The sequence below is a fragment of the Gossypium raimondii genome, chromosome 3, assembly GCF_025698545.1.
Source record: "Gossypium raimondii isolate GPD5lz chromosome 3, ASM2569854v1, whole genome shotgun sequence".
NCBI classification, from domain to species: domain Eukaryota; kingdom Viridiplantae; phylum Streptophyta; class Magnoliopsida; order Malvales; family Malvaceae; genus Gossypium; species Gossypium raimondii.
In genome coordinates this window covers 48,825,248-48,843,063 of record NC_068567.1, presented here as the reverse complement: position 1 = coordinate 48,843,063, position 17,816 = coordinate 48,825,248, and the positions used below count along the sequence as shown (strand labels likewise).

The 17,816-nt window shown below is 36.5% G+C and overlaps 1 non-coding gene and 3 pseudogenes across 1 annotated transcript; 2 read left to right on the top strand and 2 right to left on the bottom strand.

Annotated features, from left to right (window-relative positions):
* The first annotated feature begins 949 nt into the window (after positions 1–949).
* On the top strand, positions 950–1,023 carry TRNAL-CAA (transfer RNA leucine (anticodon CAA)). The gene has a single exon. It is a non-coding gene; the product is annotated as a tRNA-Leu (tRNA).
* A 2,564-nt stretch (positions 1,024–3,587) lies between these two features.
* LOC128039828 (photosystem II protein D1-like) lies at positions 3,588–4,711 on the bottom strand (annotated as a pseudogene).
* A 551-nt stretch (positions 4,712–5,262) lies between these two features.
* LOC128039827 (maturase K-like) lies at positions 5,263–7,587 on the bottom strand (annotated as a pseudogene).
* Positions 7,588–13,558: 5,971 nt separating this feature from the next.
* Positions 13,559–16,593, top strand: LOC105795933 (uncharacterized; annotated as a pseudogene).
* Positions 16,594–17,816: the final 1,223 nt, after the last annotated feature.

The window sequence follows — 17,816 nt, the reverse complement described above, 5'->3', positions numbered from 1 at the left end:
TCATCAAAAACCGAGCAAAATTGCTTACCTAATCAAGCTACCAAGTTGCCGAATATCAAAAACCCTATTTTTAGCTTTCTTCCTTGTTTCATTCGACTATAAAAGATGATAAAATGGCCATCATTTTGTTTTGTTTTAATATAATTTCCTTAATTTCACTAGTTACTATTTTAACCTTATATTATAACACAAAAATTCACTTAATGGATGACTATTTTTTTCCATCCCATTAACCAATGTCAAATAACCACATAAGGACTTACACATTTAAATTCATAGCAATTAATGAACTTTAACAAATAGTATGCAACTTTTGCATTTTACGTGATTAAGTCCTTTTTATCAAATTAAACATTTAAACGGTAAAATTTCTTAACGATATTTTTATACTATCATTCTATCATGATGCAAGACTTATTAAAATAGTAAAATAAATATTTTGACTCGGTTAAGTGGTCCTAAAACCACTGTTCCGACCAGACTCAGAAACGAGCAGTTACATTTTATATATTGCTTTTAATTGCAAAAAATACCAAATAGTTTTGTCCACATCATATTTTTTGCTATACTACATTAGCAAAATAAATATATCTTATAAATTCCAACTCAAACTCCAACTCAATAGTCTCATTCACAAATTCCATCTCAATGGTCTAATCTTTTACCTACATAAAAAACAAAAAATTTATATTAAAATAATAAAAATAACATGCCAATAAAAAAAATAACAAAAACATAATATAAACTATCTCAATAGAATAAATACGAATATTGTTATTATTATTTTAAAATGATAATAAGTAAAATGTATTGGTTTAAAATATAATATATAAATCAATTAGATAATTGATGTCCTTTCATTGATTCCTCCTAAATTGCATTGATTTATCCTAAAGATTTCATTTCAATTGGAATTTGGTTATTCACCATGTACGAGGATCCCCGCTAAGCATCCATGGCTGAATGGTTAAAGCGCCCAACTCAAAATTGGTGAATTCGTAGGTTCAATTCCTATTGGATGCATGCCAATGGGACCCTCCAATAAGTCTATTGGAATTGGCTTTGTATCAATGGAATCTTATCACCTATACATAACAAATTGGTGTGGTATATTCATATCATAACATATGAACAGTAAGAACTAGCATTCTTATTGAGACTCGAACTCATAGGGAAGAATTAGCATTCATATCATAACATATGAATTGGTGTGGAATCAAATATGTAGTAGTTACAGACAAAAGTATTCGGTTATTGGTGAAAAATCAATATACTTCTAATGTCGAATCTGAATCAACTAGTACAAAAATAAAGCATTGGGTCGAACTCTTCTTTGGTGTCAAGGTAATAGCTATGGATAGTCATCGAGTACCCGAAAAGGATAGAAGAATGGGACCTATTATGGGACATACAATGCATTACAGGCGTATGATCATTACGCTTCAATCGGGTTATTCTATTCCACCTCTTAGAACTAAAAGGACTTACATCAAAATACTTAATAGCATGGCGATACATTTATACAAAACTTCTACCCCGGGCACACGCAATGGAGCCATAGACAGTCAAGTGAAATCCAATCCACGAAATAATTTAATCTATAGATAGCATCGTTGTGGTAAAGGTCGTAATGCCAGAGGAATCATTACCCAAGGCAGAGAGGGGGAGGTCATAAGCGTCTATACCGTAAAATTGATTTTCGATGAAATGAAAAAGACATATATGGTAGAATCGTAACCATAGAATACGATCCTAATTGAAATGCATACATTTTTCTCACACACTATGGGGATGCTGAGAAGAGATATATTTTACATTCAAAGGGGCTATAATTGGAGATACCATTGTTTCTAGTACAGAAGTTCCTATAAAAATGGGAAATGCCCTACCTTTGAGTGCGGTTTGAACTATTGATTTACATAATTGGAAAGAACCAATTAGGTTTACGACGAAACAAAAAAATCAATCACTGATCCAATTTGAGAACCTCTACAAGATATACCTCAATAGAAAACTGAAGAGTAATGGCAGCAAGTGATTGAGTTCAGTAGTTCCTCATATAAAATTATTGACTCTGGAGATATAGTATTATTGAAAAGACAAAATTGTTTCAAGTACTGACAGAACCAGAAGCACCCCTTGTTTCAAAGAGAGGATGATGGGTTATTCATATTTTATTTGATGGTCAGAAGTGAATTGAAAGCTAAGTAGTGGTAATTCGAAAGATTCCTCAGGGGAAAAATAGATATGTCTCCTACATTACCCATAATAATATGTGGAAGTATCGACATAATTTCATAGACTCATTCAGTCTGAATGCTACATGAAGAACATAAGCTAGATGACGGAACGGGATGACTTAGGATGTAGAAGATCATAACATGAGTGGTTCGATAGATTTGGATTCCAATATATCCAATCACGTGGTACTTCATTGTACAATATATAAGAATTATACGAATCCATCTGTATAGATATCATCATCTACATCTAAAAAGTCGTATGCTTTGGAAGAAGCTTGTACAGGTTGGGAAGGGGTTTTGATTGATCTGTCAAAAAGAAGAATCTACTTCAAACGATATGCCCTTAGGCACGACCATACATGACATAGAAATCACACTTGGAAGGGGTGGACAATTAGTTAGAGCAGCGGGTGCTGTTGCGAAACTGATTGCAAGGGAGGGAAATTAGCCACATTAAAATTACATTCTGGGGAGGTCCGTTTGATATCCAAAAACTGCTAAGCAACTGTCGGACAAGTGGGGAATGTTGGGGTGAACTAGAAAAGTTTGGGTAGAGTCGGATCTAAATGTTGGCTAGGTAAGCATCCTGTAGTAAGAGGAGTAGTTATGAACCCTTTAGACCATCCCCATGGGGGTGGTAAAGAGAGGGCCCCAACTGGTAGAAAAAACCCATAACCACTTGGGGTTATCCTGCACTTGGAAGAAGAAGTAGAAAAAGGAATAAATATAGTGATAATTTGATTCTTCGTCGACGGAGTAAACATGAGAGATTATTTCTTTCTTCGTCTTTACAAATTTACAAAAATATATATATTTTTAAAGTAAAAAAAATGGCACGTTCACTAAAAAAAATCCTTTTGTAGCAAATCATTTATTAAAAAAATGACATGGGCGAACGACGAGAATTGAACCCGCACATGGTGGATTCACAATCCACTGCCTTCATCCACTTGGCTACATCCGCCACCATACAATTACTATACTCTATAGTATTTTTGTTTACTTGTTTAAATATTTCAGATACAAATTGCAACGATTTCTATTTCTATCAGTCATCATTCTTTTCTTTATCTTATTTCTGAGATCTAATATATAAAAAATTCCAATATCTATATTTTATTTTTAACCTAAAATAAAAACTTTACAAAATTTTGGTAAGAGCTTTTTTACTTATTTCTTTTATATATTTATATATTTTTTTATAAAAAGTAAAAAAAAGGTAAAGTAAAGAAAAGAAAGACCAGTAAATCGAAATAAATGAGCAATACCAACACTCTTGCTAGAACAAGAAAGTGGTTATTGCTCCCTTATTTTCAAAAACTCGTATACATTAAAACCAAAGTCTTATCCATTTGTTGATGGAGCTTTAATATCAGCTAGGTCTAGAGGGTAGTTATGAGCTTTTCGTTCATGCATAACTTTCATACCAAGGTTAGCACGGTTAATAATATCAGCCCAGGTATTAATTACACGACCTTGACTATCAAATACAGATTGGTTAAAATTGAAACCGTTTTGGTTGAAAGCCATAGTGCTAATAGCTAAAGCGATGGACCAGATACCTACTACAGGCCAAGCAGCTAAGAAGAAATGTAAAGAACGAGAATTGTTGAAACTAGCATATTGAAAGATCAATCGGCCAAAATAACCAAGAGCAGCTACGATATTATAAGTTTCTTCCTCTTGACCGAATCTATAACCTTCATTAGCAGATTCATTTTCTGTGGTTTCCTTGATCAAACTAGAGGTTACCAAAGAACCATGCATAGCACTGAATAGGGAGCCGTCGAATACACCAACTACACCTAATATGTAAAATGGATGCATAAGGATGTTGTGTTCAGCCTGGAATACAATCATGAAGTTGAAAGTGCCAGAGATTCCTAGGGGCATACCATCAGAAAAACTTCCTTGACCAATTAGATAGATCAAGAAAGCAGTGAGCGACTACTGCAGGAGTGAATATGCAACATCGACCCAAGAGCGCATACCCAGACGGAAACTAAGTTCCCACTCACGACCCATGTAACAAGCTACACCAAGTAAGAAATGTAAAACAATTAACTCATAAGGACCGCCATTGTATAACCATTCATCAACAGATGCCGCTTCCCAGATCGGGTAAAAGTGCAAACCTATAGCTGCGAAGTAGGAATAATGGCACTAGAAATAATATTGTTTCCGTAAAGTAGAGATCCGAAGCAGGTTCACGAATACCATCAAGATCTCTTGGAGGAGCAAAGAATGAATGCGACAATAAATACGAAGTTGAGGTTAACAAGGTAGGATCATCAAAACACCAAACCATCCGATGTAAAGACGGTTTTCGGTCTTTGGTTATCCGATTCTGAAGCGACCCATAGGATTTCGCTTTCGTGTCTCTCTAAAATTGCAGTCATGGTAAAATCTTGGTTTATTTAATCATCAGGGACTCCCAAGCACACAAATTATCTAAAACTAGATAATTGAAGGCTTGTTATTCAACAGAATAACATGACTTATATACCCGTGTGAACCAATATCAAATAGAAAATATACATCTAGGATCGTATCTAGATTTATCTCTTTTTTTCTTAAGTTAGAAAAAGAAAATACGGATTTATATACATATGATATATATCCAAATCATCCCTATCTTCTATTAGGAATAGTGTTTTGATATTATAATAAATAGGAATAACATTTCGATATGATAATAAAAATGGGTTGCCCGGGACTTGAACTCGAAACTAGTCAGATGGAGTAGATAATTTCCTTGTTTAAATTAAATAAATTCTAATTTAAAAGTTAAAGAATGAAAAATCCCTCCCCAAACCGTGCTTGCATTTTTCATTGCACACGGCTTTCTCTATGTATCCATCTAAAACCCTATTTATTCCCTAAATAGGACTCTAAAAAAAGTAAAATACTCGGCCAATCCCCTCTTATTCTTACTGCCTAAACATTTAATACTAGAAATGAATAAATTCGTTTGTTATCTCTTCATCATTTCAGAAAATTCTCATTTTTATTGTAATTGAATTTACATAATTTCATAACCAATCATGAATGACTGACCAGAGCATTGATACAAATAATATCCAAATACTAAATTCGTCCCCTATAGAACTTTCGCAAAGCAAAAAAACCTCTTGGGAAGATCAAAGAAAAAACATGTTCTTCTTCCGTTTCCATAAAGAATTCTTCTAAAAATTCCGAACCTAATTTTTTTCAAAAAAGCACGGACAGTACTTTTGTGTTTACGTGCCAAATTTTTAACACAAGAAAACCGAAGTATATATTTTATTCGATACAAACTTTTTTTTTGAAGATCCACTGTGATAATGAGAAAGATTTCTAGATATATGCACAAATTGGTCAAGAATATCAACATTAAGGGAATCGACCCACATCGGCTTACTAATGGGGTGCCCTAATGTGTTACAAAATTTCGCCTTAGACAATGATCCAATGAGCGAAATAATTGGAATTCTTGTATCCAACGACTTCATAGCATTATCTATTAGAAATGAATTTTCTAGCATTTGACTCCGTAGCACTAAAGGATTTAATCGCACACTTGAAAGATAGCCCAGAAAGTCGAGAGAGTATTTAGATAATTGATTTATACGGATTCTTCTTGATTGAGACCACATGTAAAAATAATATTGCCATAAATCGACAAAGTAATATTTTCACTTATTGATCAGAAGAGACGTATCCTTTGAGGCCAGAATTGACTTTCCTTGACACCTAATAAAATGTATGAAAGGGTCTTTGAACAACCATAGGTTGTTCTGAAAATCGTTATAAAAGACTTCGCCAAGATACTTTATTTTTCCATAGAAAAAAATTCATTCAAGAAGACTCTAGAAGATGTTGATCATAAATGAGAAGATTGATTACGGAGAAAAAGGAAAATAGATTCGTATTGATTACGGAGAAAAAGGAAAATGGATTCATATTCACATGTATGAGAATTATACAGGAACAAGAATAATCTTGGATTAAAAATCGAAATAGATTTCTTTGGAGTAGTAAAACTCTTCAAATTACAATACTCATAGAGAGAGAACCGTAATAAATGCAAAGAAGAAGCATATTTTACCCAGTAGCGTAGGGCTTGAACTTAGATTTCTAGATAGATGGGATGAGGTATTAGTGCCTCTAACACATAATTTACATATGAGAATTTGTCCTCTAAAAAAGGAAATATTGAATGAATTGATTGTAAATTATGAGATTTTGCGGCTTCTGCCCCTTGTGAGTAAGATATTAATCGTAAGGAAAATGGAATTTCCACAATGACTACAAATCCTGCCGCTATCATTTGAGAATACAAATTATTGTTGTGTCCAAAAACCAGATTTTGGTTGGAATCATTAGCGGAACTAATCAAACGATTCTGTTGATCCATTCGAAGAATTAAACGTTTCACAATTAGTGAACTGAATTTATTACCATAACCCTGATTTTCAAAAAAAATATTGATTTATTTAAACCATGCTCATGAGTAAGTGCATAAATATACTCTCGAAAAATAAGTGGGTATAAGAAATCGTGTCGGCAGGATCTATTTAGTTCTAAATATACTTGAAATTCCTCCATTTCAAATTCGATTTGAACCAAAGATATGGGATCTATTTGGTTATTAAATGATACATAGTGCGATACAGTCAAAACAATGTATTATAGTAAGAAAAGAATAGATACCTCGGAGACAGGCGGATTTATCAACAGATTCTCTATCCTATCTTTTGCCATCTAATTGATTTATGTTCATTAGAGGATAAGAAGACGGTTAGAAATCCTTTATTTTTTCAACCCAATCGCTCTTTGGATTTCGAAAAAAAATATCTTTTCTTTATCAATATACTGCTTCTTCTACACATTCATGGCTAACCCATAAAGGGAATGCCTAATAATAATAATAATAATAAGGATTCATAAAAAAATCGATAATTTACTCATGAGAAAAACCTTTACCACATTAGGCACTAATTTCTTTTTAACGTTTAATTAGCTCAAGTAATCATTCAAATTGAGAACAAGAACTCGTTACTTTTTGTTTCCCTATAATTGGTGCCGTAGAGCTCTATCCATTTATTCACTCGACCCAACTTTGAATTCAATTCATTTTTTTGTTCCGCACCAAAAATTCAAAAACGGTTTTTTTAGAATGATCTGAAAAAGAAAAGGATTCTTAAAATTCTCCATTGTTACGACATGCTCTTTTTTCCATCCACTCCTTTCAGGATCAGTCGTGGTCTTATAAACTCTACCGATGGTCTGAACGAATCCCTTTCTTCATAGAAATGTGTAAAAGATGTTAGTTGCACTTAAAAGCTGAGTACTCTACCATTGAGTTAGCAACCCGAAAAAAAATTAGAATATGTGGATACAACCAAAATAAAAAAAATGGAATTGTGCTAGGCAATCAAAAGACGAAATTAGAAAAAATTGGAATAAAAAAAAGACACGAAATTCTCAGATAAAACCATAGAAATAGAATAAGTGAAAATTTGCGGACCGCCTCCTGTCTTATTCATTCCATTGTTATCCATTTTTTTTCAATACAATTACAATAAAAAAAACTTATTTTATCACAACAAATTCATAGAAAGAACCCATTATTTGAATGAAGTGAAGTGTCAAACGAGGATAAATGAATCTATTTATCTATGATTAAATTATATTTGTTCGATACAATCGTTGTCAATATGATTTTAATTTTTGAATATAAATATTGAGATTTGAGAAAAGAATAAAGAATATAAAAAAGACAACAAAAATACAATGAAAAAAAAGAATTCATTTTTTTAATTTTATTAATATTTTATCTTTTATATGTTATATGTTATTTTATCTTATTTTATGTTGTTTTGTAAATATTTAAATGCAATTACTTCATTTATTCTGTTGATCTTTTTCTCTCTATTTTCTATCAATAAAATTGGCTCAATAAAATCAGGTTTTGTTGTTATAGAACACGATATTCTATATTTTATAGTAGCAATATTCTATAGTAGCAAAGCAATAAAAATACGAATAATATTTTTTTAAAATAAAAGTTTGAATAGACCAAAAGTGGGGGGGAGGAAATAATAAAGAAAAATTTATACAAAGCTAGATATGAATTATCCACACCCTCTTTTTTGGATTTCATTAATTGAATTTTGTTTGATTAAGACTAAGTTCTGTAAAAAAAACCCCACCTTCCTTAAAATATCATGAACAGTTGTTGTGGGTTGAGCTCCTTTTTCAAGGAAATAAAGAATGGTAGGAACATTTAAATAGGTTTGATTATTTATCAGATCATAAAAACCCACTTTTCGAAGATATCTTCCCTCTCTTCGGGATCGAACATCAATTGTAACGATTCGATAAACGGCTCATTGGGATAGATGTACTTAAATAATACTCCTTCTAGAAACGTATAAGGAGTTTTCTCCTCGTACGGCTTGAGAAAAAATGATTAATTAAAAGTTATGTCTATGTATGGAATTAAAATGTCAAAAAGATCCATAAACCAGCAAATCAATTAGAAATTTTAACCCCGTCTTTTTAAAAAAAAAAAGAAGAGGAAAAAAACATTTGTGCTCTCATAACTCAAGTCAAATAACTCTCAAAATGCTAAAAAATAGAATAGAGCACTTGATAGATGCTCTAGCGGAAGATTTATTTTTAAATAACTCTGCTATAGCCATTTCTGTACATTCAATGTACTCTACGGGTAGAGTAATACATAGAGTTGAACATAGTAAAATAAGAAATTGAAAGATTTCGTTGAAATTGTTCGTTTGAAAATTTCCTGAAAAGCTAATCATAGGTACTTCTCTCCATCGGCATAATAGGGCTGTTATGCTCATTACTAAACTTGTTGAAGAGATAAAATATAACCAAGGTATATATTTTTTATCAGAGGTTGAATCAATCATCAGAAGAAGAATTAGGCCAAAAATTAGGATACATTCTGGGAACATAAAACTTCCATCGAAGAGAAGCAAATGAAAGGCTTTCACAAAAATTCTCGTAGAACCGAGAATGAAGTTTTCATTCTGTACATGCCAGATCATAAATTAGTAACTGCATCCAATCTCCAAAAAAAATCCCAATTGTTTCAAACTTTCTAGTTTTGGAATGGAAATATTTACGGAATCCCCATGAATAGGATCAAAACTTATTCCATGGTATTTACATGAGATTCCTCTTTCTTATTCTTAAGCAAGTCCCCGAGAGGGCTTAGTTGATCCATGATTTATGTTTCAGCTTTCATTTCCTTTTCGTTTGTTTCGAGAAATATATCGATCAATTTTGATTTTTTTCTATGGCTTCTTTTTTGATCGAGATGTATGAATCCATGAATCTAAGTGTCTATATCGATCATGTTCATGGATTAACGAAAATTTGCAAAAGCTCTATTTGCCATTTCCATTTTATAAGTCTCTTCCTTTTTGCATATGGCATCGCCATTCCCTTTGGCAACATCCACTAATTCGAAATATTTCAACCCGGACGTTTTCAGGATGCCCCTAATAACCAATGAATGACAAGTGCTTTTCCTTGTGTGGATCCTATTTTAATGGGACCTTTATAAGTCGATCCGCCTACACGTCTTGCTTTTACTGCTATATCGGGAGTTACTCCACGTATTGCTTGACGTAAAATAGATAGTGGATTTGTTTCTGTCTTTTGTTGAATCTTTTTGAAGGCTTGATAGATAATTTGGTAAGCCAATGATTTTTTTCCTTGTTTCAGAATACGGTTAACCAACATGTTAACTAATTGATTACGATAAATTGCATCAGATTTTTCAATTTTTTCTTCTGCAGTACCTCGACGTGACATGAGCATGAAAGGGGTTCAAGAATCTATTTTCTTTTTATAAGGGATAAAATCATTTATTTTGGCTTTTTGACCCTATATTGTAGGGTGGATCTCGAAAGATATGAAAGATCTCCCTCCAAGCCGTACATACGACTTTCATCGAATACGGTTTTCTATATAATTCTATATGTATTTATGAGATCGAGTATGGAATTATGTTTACTCACTTTAAATTGAATATTTGTTTCCCTCCATTTCCTGCAAGGATTGAAAATCCTGTATTTTATATATCTATACGATTGAGTCCTTGGGTTTCTGAAATAGTGTAAAAAGAAGTGATTCGAATCATTGCTATTTGACCTTAACCTATTCTAAAAGAGTCAAGGCATATCAAATTATTTGTTGAAACAAACAAAATCAGAGAAAACCTTTGAAATTATTGCAATATTGGACCTTGGACAATATTTTGTCTCATGGTAGCCTGCTCTAGTCCCCTTACGAAACTTTTGTTATTGGGTTAGCCATACACTTCACATGTTTCTAGCTATTCACATGGCATCATCAAATGATACAAGTCTTGGATAAGAATTTACAACGCACTAGAACGCCCTTGTTGACAATCTTTTACTCCGACAGCATTTAAGGTTCCTCGAATAATGTGATATCTCACACCGGGTAAATCCTTAACTCTTCCCCCTTTTACTAAAACTACAGAAAGTTCTTGTGAATTATGGCTAATACCAGGTATATAAGCAGTGATTTCAAACCCAATTAATCGTACTCTGGCAACTTTACGTAAGGCAGAGTTTGGTTTTTTGGGGGTGATAGTGGAAAGTTGACAGATAAGTCACCCTTACTACCACTCTATAGAACCTTACATGAGATTTTCACCTCATACGGATCCTTGTTCAATTCTTTCGAAGTCATTGGGTCATTTTCCTCATTCGAGAATCTCCTTCCTTCTTCCACTCTGTCCCGAAGAGTAACTAGGAGAAATTCAATCACGTTTTCATGTTCTAATTGAACACTTTCCATTTTTGATTATTTTCAAAATAGAAGATTTTTTTTACCAAACTTCTGCGAATCCAATCATACGATCTTATAATAAGAACAAGAGATCTTTCTCGATCAATCCCTTTCCCCTCATTCTTCAAGAATCAGAAAGATACTTTTCAAGTTTGAATTTGTTCATTTGGAATCTGAGTTCTTCTACTTCATTTTTATTTACTTATTTATTATTTATATTATTTTTCCCCTATTATTTATTTATTTTTTTAAAATTTTATTCCCTTCCATCATTCCCTAAGTCTCATAGGTTTGATCTTATAGAATATGACCCATTTTCTCATTGAGCGAAGGGTACAAAATAAATCAGATTAATTTTTTGATCAAAAACACTATGTGAAATATTCAGTTTTTCCTCTTTCTCTATCCCTATCCCATAGGTACAACATTTGAATAAATAGAGAACCTTTTCCTCCTATGTGAATCAATATTATTACATTTCATTTCCTTACTGATACCCCCAAGGCAAATCCCGAGTTGGATCCCAAATTGATGGGTTAGTGTGAGCTTATCCATGTGGTTATGCACTCATCGAATAGGAATCCATTTTTTCAAAGATCTTGGCTTTCGTACTTTGGTGAGTCTCCGAGATCCTTTCAACGACTTATGTTGTGTTGAAGGGATATCTATATGATCCGATCGATTGCATAAATCCCGCGGTAGCAACGGAATCGGGGAAAGTATACAGAAAAGACAGTTCTTTTTCTTTCTATTATATTAGAATTTTCTATTATATTTTTTCTATTCTATTAGTATTAGATTAGTATTCTAATCTATTAGTATTAGATTAGTATCAGTTAGTGATCCTAACTCAGTGAGTCTTTTCTTCCGTGATTAACTGTTGGCGCCATTCCTAGTCCTACATTCTATTTTGTCTCTATGGACCGAGGACAAAGGGGGTTCAGTGGAAAGAGGATTGTACCATGAGAGAAGCAAGGAGGTCAACCACTTTCAAATATACAACACGGGCTATGGTAATGCAATAGAGTTGGGATTTCATGCGGATCCGAATGAATCATCTTTTCCACGGAGGTAAATCCTTGCCTGCTAAGCAAGAGGATAGCAAGTTAGAAATTCTATTTCGGTAAGACATGTATTTCTATTACTATGAACTTTATAAATGATGTAATTAATCGCGGGGTTACCATTATCCTGTTTGTAGGGACGAATCTTGTATGTGTTCCTAAGAAAAGAAAAGAAATTTGTCAAAATTTTAGGCTTTTAGAGGGTTGTGAAACACATAAGAACTCTTGAATGGAATTGGAAAATAGATGTAACTCCAGTTCCTTCGAAAATGGTAAGATCTTTGGCGCAAGAAGAAGGTGTTGATCCGTATCATCTTGACTTAGTTTTGATTTCTCTATTTTTTTAAGAATACCGTTTCTCTTACTCGTATCGAGTAGAACTTGCTGAGGCAAACCTTCTTCATGTAAAACCTGCTTGATTTAGATCAGAAGAATCATATGGTTTTATGAAACCATGTGTATATGGCTCAAATCCGTAGTTACTGCTATTTCTGATAGGAGCAGTTGACAATTAAATCTAACTTTTTCCATTATTTTCGTATCCGTAATAGTGCGAAAGGAAAGCCTAGCTCTAAGTTGTTTAAGAATAGTGGCGTTGTTGAGTTTCTCGATCCTTTGACTTAGGATTAGTCAGTTCTATTTCTTGATAGGGCCAGGGAAGGGATATAACTCAACGGTAGAGTGCCATCTTGACGTGGTTGAAGTCATCAGTTCGAGCCTGATTATCTCTAAACCCAATGTGAGTTTTTCTATTTTGCGTTTCCCTCTGTCATGATCGAATAAGAATGGATAAGAGGCTCGTGGGATTGACATGAGGGGGTAGGGATGGCTATATTTCTAGGAGCGATGTCCAGGCGAATATGAAGTGCATGGATACAAGTTATGCCTTAGAATGAAAGACAATTCTGAACTGGCTTTGTCTACAAACAAGGAAGCTATAAGTAATGCAACTATGAATCTCATGGAGAGATCGATCCTGGCTTAGGATGAACACTGGCGGCATGCTTAACACATGCAAGTCGAACGGGAAGTGGTGTTTCCAGTGGCGGACGGGTGAGTAACGCATAAGAACCTACGCTTGGGAGGGGAACAACAATTGGAAACGACTGCGAATACCCCGTAGGCTGAGGAGTAAAAGGAGGAATTCGCCCGATGAGAGTCTCACGTTTCATTAGCTAGTTGGTGAGGCAATAGCTTACCAAGGCGATGATCAGTAGTTGGTCCGAGAGGATGATCAACTACACTAGGACTGAGACACGGCCCAGACTCCTAGGGGAGGCAGTAGTGGGGAATTTTTTGCAATAGGCGAAAGCTTGACAGAGCAATACCGCGTAGAGTTAGAAGGCCAACAGGTCGTGAACTTCTTTTTCCAGAGAAGAAGTAATGACGGTATCTAGGGAATAAGCATCGGCTAAATCAATGCCAGCAGCCGCGGTAATACAGATGATGAAAGCGTTATCTGGAATAATTGGGCATAAAGCGTTTGTAGGTGACTTTTTAAGTCTGCCATCAAATCCTAGGGCTCAACCCTGGACAAGCGGTGGAAACTACCAAGCTGGAGTATGGTAGAGGCAGAGAGAATATCTGGTGGAACGATGAAATACATAGAGATCGAAAAGAACACCAGCGGCGAAAGCACTTTGCTGGGCCGACATTGACATTGATACCTCAGTAGTCCTAGCTGTAAACGATGGATACTAGGCGCTGTGCGTATAGACCCGTGCAGTGCTGTAGCTAATGCGTTAAGTATCCCGCCTGGGGAGTACGTTCGCAAGAATAAAACTCAAAAGAATTGATGGGGGCCCGCATAAGTGGTGGAACATGTAGTTTAATTCGATGTAAAGCGAAGAACCTTACCAGGGCTTGACATATCACACTCCTCTTGAAAGAGAGGGGTACTTTCAAGAACGTGGACACATGTGGTGCATGGCTGCTCTCATGCCGTAAGGTGTTGGGTTAAGTCTCGCAACGAACGTATCCCTCGTGTTTAGTTGCCACCATTGATTTGGGAACTTTGAGCAGACTGCTGGTGATAAGCCAGAGGAAGGTGAGGATAACGTCAAGTCATCATGCCCCTTATGCCTTGGGCGACACATGTGCTACAATGAACGGGTCAAAGGGTCGCAATCTCGTGAGGGTAAGCTAACTCCAAAAACCCGTCCTCAGTTTGGATTGGAGGCTGCAACTCATCTGCATGAAGCCGGAATCGCTAGTAATCGCCGGTCAGCCATACAGCCGTGAATTCGTTCCTGGGCCTTGTACACACCACCTGTCACACTATAGGAGCTGGTCATGCCCGAAGTCGTTACCTTAACCGCAAAGAGGGGGATGTCGAAGGCAGGGCTAGTGACTAGAGTGAAGTCGTAACAAGGTAGTCGTACTGGAAAATGTGGCTGGATCACCTTCTTTTAAATGAGTGCTAATGCTTGTTGGGTACTTTGATTTGACACTACTTCACACCTAAAAAGAAGCAAGCTACGTCTGAATTAAACTTGAAGATAGAAGCTTTTTTTCGTTTCTCGACGGTGAAGTAAGACCAATCCCATGAGCTTATTATCCTAGATCGGAACAAGTTGATAGGATCCCCTTTTACGCTTTCGGGTCCCTCCCATGTGGTGACATAGGGGCTTAAAAATGAAATAGATGGATGGGGTTTCTCTCACTTTTGGCATAGCGGGCCCCAGTGGGAGGCCCACACGACGGGCTATTAGCTCAGTGATAGAATGAGCCCCTGATAATTTCGTCGTTCTACCTGGGTTGTGAGGGCTCACAACCACATGGATAGTTTAATGTGCGCATCAGCGCTTGACCTTGAGATGTGGATCATCCAAAGCACATTAGCATGGCGTACTTCTCCTGTTCGAATCTAAGTTTGAAACCAAACTTCTCCTCAGGGGGATAGATGGGGCGATTCATGTGAGATTCAATGTATATCCAACTTTCTATTCACTCGTGGGATCTAGGCGGTCTGAGGGGACCATTACAGCTCCTCTCTTCTCGATAATCCATATATCCCTTATCAGTGTATGGACAGCTATCTCTCGAGTACAAGTTTAGGTTCGGCCTCAATGGGAAAATGACCTAACAACGTATCTTTATAGACCAAGAACTATGAGATCGCCTCTTTCATTCTGGGGTGACGGAGGGATCGTACCATTCAAGCCTTTTTTTCATACTTTTCCCGGAGGTTTGGAGAAAGCTACAATCAATAGGATTTTCCTAATCCTCCTTTCCCGAAAGGAAGAACGTGAAATTTGTTTTCCTTTTCGCAGGGACCAGGAGATCGGATTTAGCCGTAAGAAGAATGTTTGGCTGGTAAATAATTTACTTCTTGGTCTTCGACCCTCTTAGTCACTACGAACTCCCCCGATCAATGCAATAGGATGTGTATATTTATTTATCTCTTGACTTAAAATGGGAGCAGGTTCGAAAAAGGATCTTAGAGTGTTTAGGGTTGGGCCAAAATGGTCTCTAGACGCTCTTTTTTTTGTTCTTCTCATTGGAGTTATTTCTTATTTCACAAATACTTGCCATGGTAAGGAAGAATGGGGGAACAAGCACACTTGGAGAGTGCAGTACAATGGAGAGTTGTATGTTGCATTCGGGATAGATGAATCACTCCTGAAAAGGAATCTATTGATTCTCTCCCAATTGGTTGAACCGTAGGTGCGATGATTTACTTCACGGATGAGGTCTCTGGTTCAAGTCCAAGATGGCCCAGCTGCGCCAAGGAAATGAATAAAAGAAGCATCTTACTCCTTTAAGCATGCTCCACTTGGCTCGGGGGATATAGTTCAGTTGGTAGAGCCCCACTCTTACAATTGGGTCGTTGCGACTACGGGTTGGATGTTTAATTGTCCAGGCGGTAATGATAGTATCTTGTACCTGAACCAGTGGCTCACTTTTTCTAAGTAATGGAGAAGAGGACCAAAACATGCCACTGAAAGACTCTATTGAGACACAGATGGGCTGTCAAAAACGTAGAAGAGGTAGAATGGGCGGTTTGTCAAATCTAGTATGGATCGTACATGGACGGTAGTTAGAGTCGGCGAGTCCTCTAGGTTTCCCCATCTGGGATCCCTGGGGAAAAGAATCAAGTTGGCCCTCGCGAACAGCTTGATGCACTATCTCCCTTCAACCTTTTGAGTGAAATGAGGCGAAATGAAGGAAAATCCATGGACCAACCCCATCGTTTCCACTCCGTAGGAACTACGAGAGCACCCCAAGGATGCCTTCGGTATCTAGAGGTCACGGGCCAATCATAAAACCCTGTTCAATAAGTGGAATACTTTAGCTATCCGCTCTTAGGTTGGGCAATAAAGGTCGAAGAAGGGAAATCACTCATTCTTAAAACTAGCATTCTTAAGTCCAAAGAGTCGGAGGAGGGAAAGCTCTCTGCCGTTCTTGGTTTTCCTGTAGCAGGATCCTCTAGAACCACAAGAATCCTTAGTTAGAATGGGATTCCAACTCAGCACCTTTTAAGATTTTGAGAAGAGTTACTCTTTGGAGAGCACAGTACGATGAAAGTTGTAAGCTGTGTTCGGGGGAGAGTTATTGTCTATCGTTAGCCTCTACGGTAGAATCAGTCGAGGACCTTAGAGATAGTGGTTTACCCTGTGGCGGATGTCAGTTGTTTGAGTTTACTTATCTCCAACTCGTAAATTTAGCCGAAATAAAGCTGTATGATAGTACCCAATTTTTTCAATTCAGTAGTTAGTTCCATCTATGATTTATCATTCATGGACGTTGATAAGATCCTTCTATTTCATTTAGCAGCACCTTATGATGGCATAACCTTAAATTAAAGTAAAGTAAAGTTAAGGCCGATGTTAAAACAAGGAAAGGCTTATGGTGGATACTTAGGCACGCAAAGACGAGAAAGGGTGTAGTAAGCGACGAAATGCTTCGGGGAGTTAAAAATAAGTGTAGATCTGGAGATTCCCGAATAGGTCAACCTTTCAAATTGCAGCTGAATCCATGGGCAGACAAGAGACAACTTGGCGAACTGAAACATCTTACTAGCAGAAGGAAAAGAAAGCAAAAGCGATTCCTGTAGTAGCGGCTAGCAAAATGGGAGTAGCCTAAACCGTGAAGACGGGGTTGTGGGAGAGCAATAAAAGCGTCGTGCTACTAGGCGAAGCGGTGAAGTGCCGAACCCTAGATGGCGATAGTCCAATAGCCGAAAGCATCACTAGCTTACGCTCTAACCCAAGTAGCATGGGGCACGTGGAATCCCGTATAAATCAGCAAGGACTACCTTGTAAGACTAAATACTCCTAGGTGATCGATAGCGAAGTAGTACCGTGAAGGAAGGGTGAAAAGAACCCCCATCGGAGAGTGAAATAGAACATGAAATTGTAAGCTCCCAAGCAGTAGGAGGAGCCCAGGGCTCTGAACGCGTGCCTATTGAAGAATGAGCCGGTGACTCATAGACAATGGCTTGGTTAAGGGAACCCACCAGAGCCGTAGTGAAAGCGAACCTTCATAGGGCAATTGTCACTACTTATGGACCCGAACCTGGGTGATCTTTCCATGACCAAGATGAAGCTTGGGTGAAACTAAATGGAGGTTTGAACTGACTGATGTTGAATAATCAGCGGATGAGTTATGGTTAGAAGTGAAATGCCACTAAAACCCAAAGCTAGCTGGTTTCCCCCAAAATGTATTGAGGCGTAGT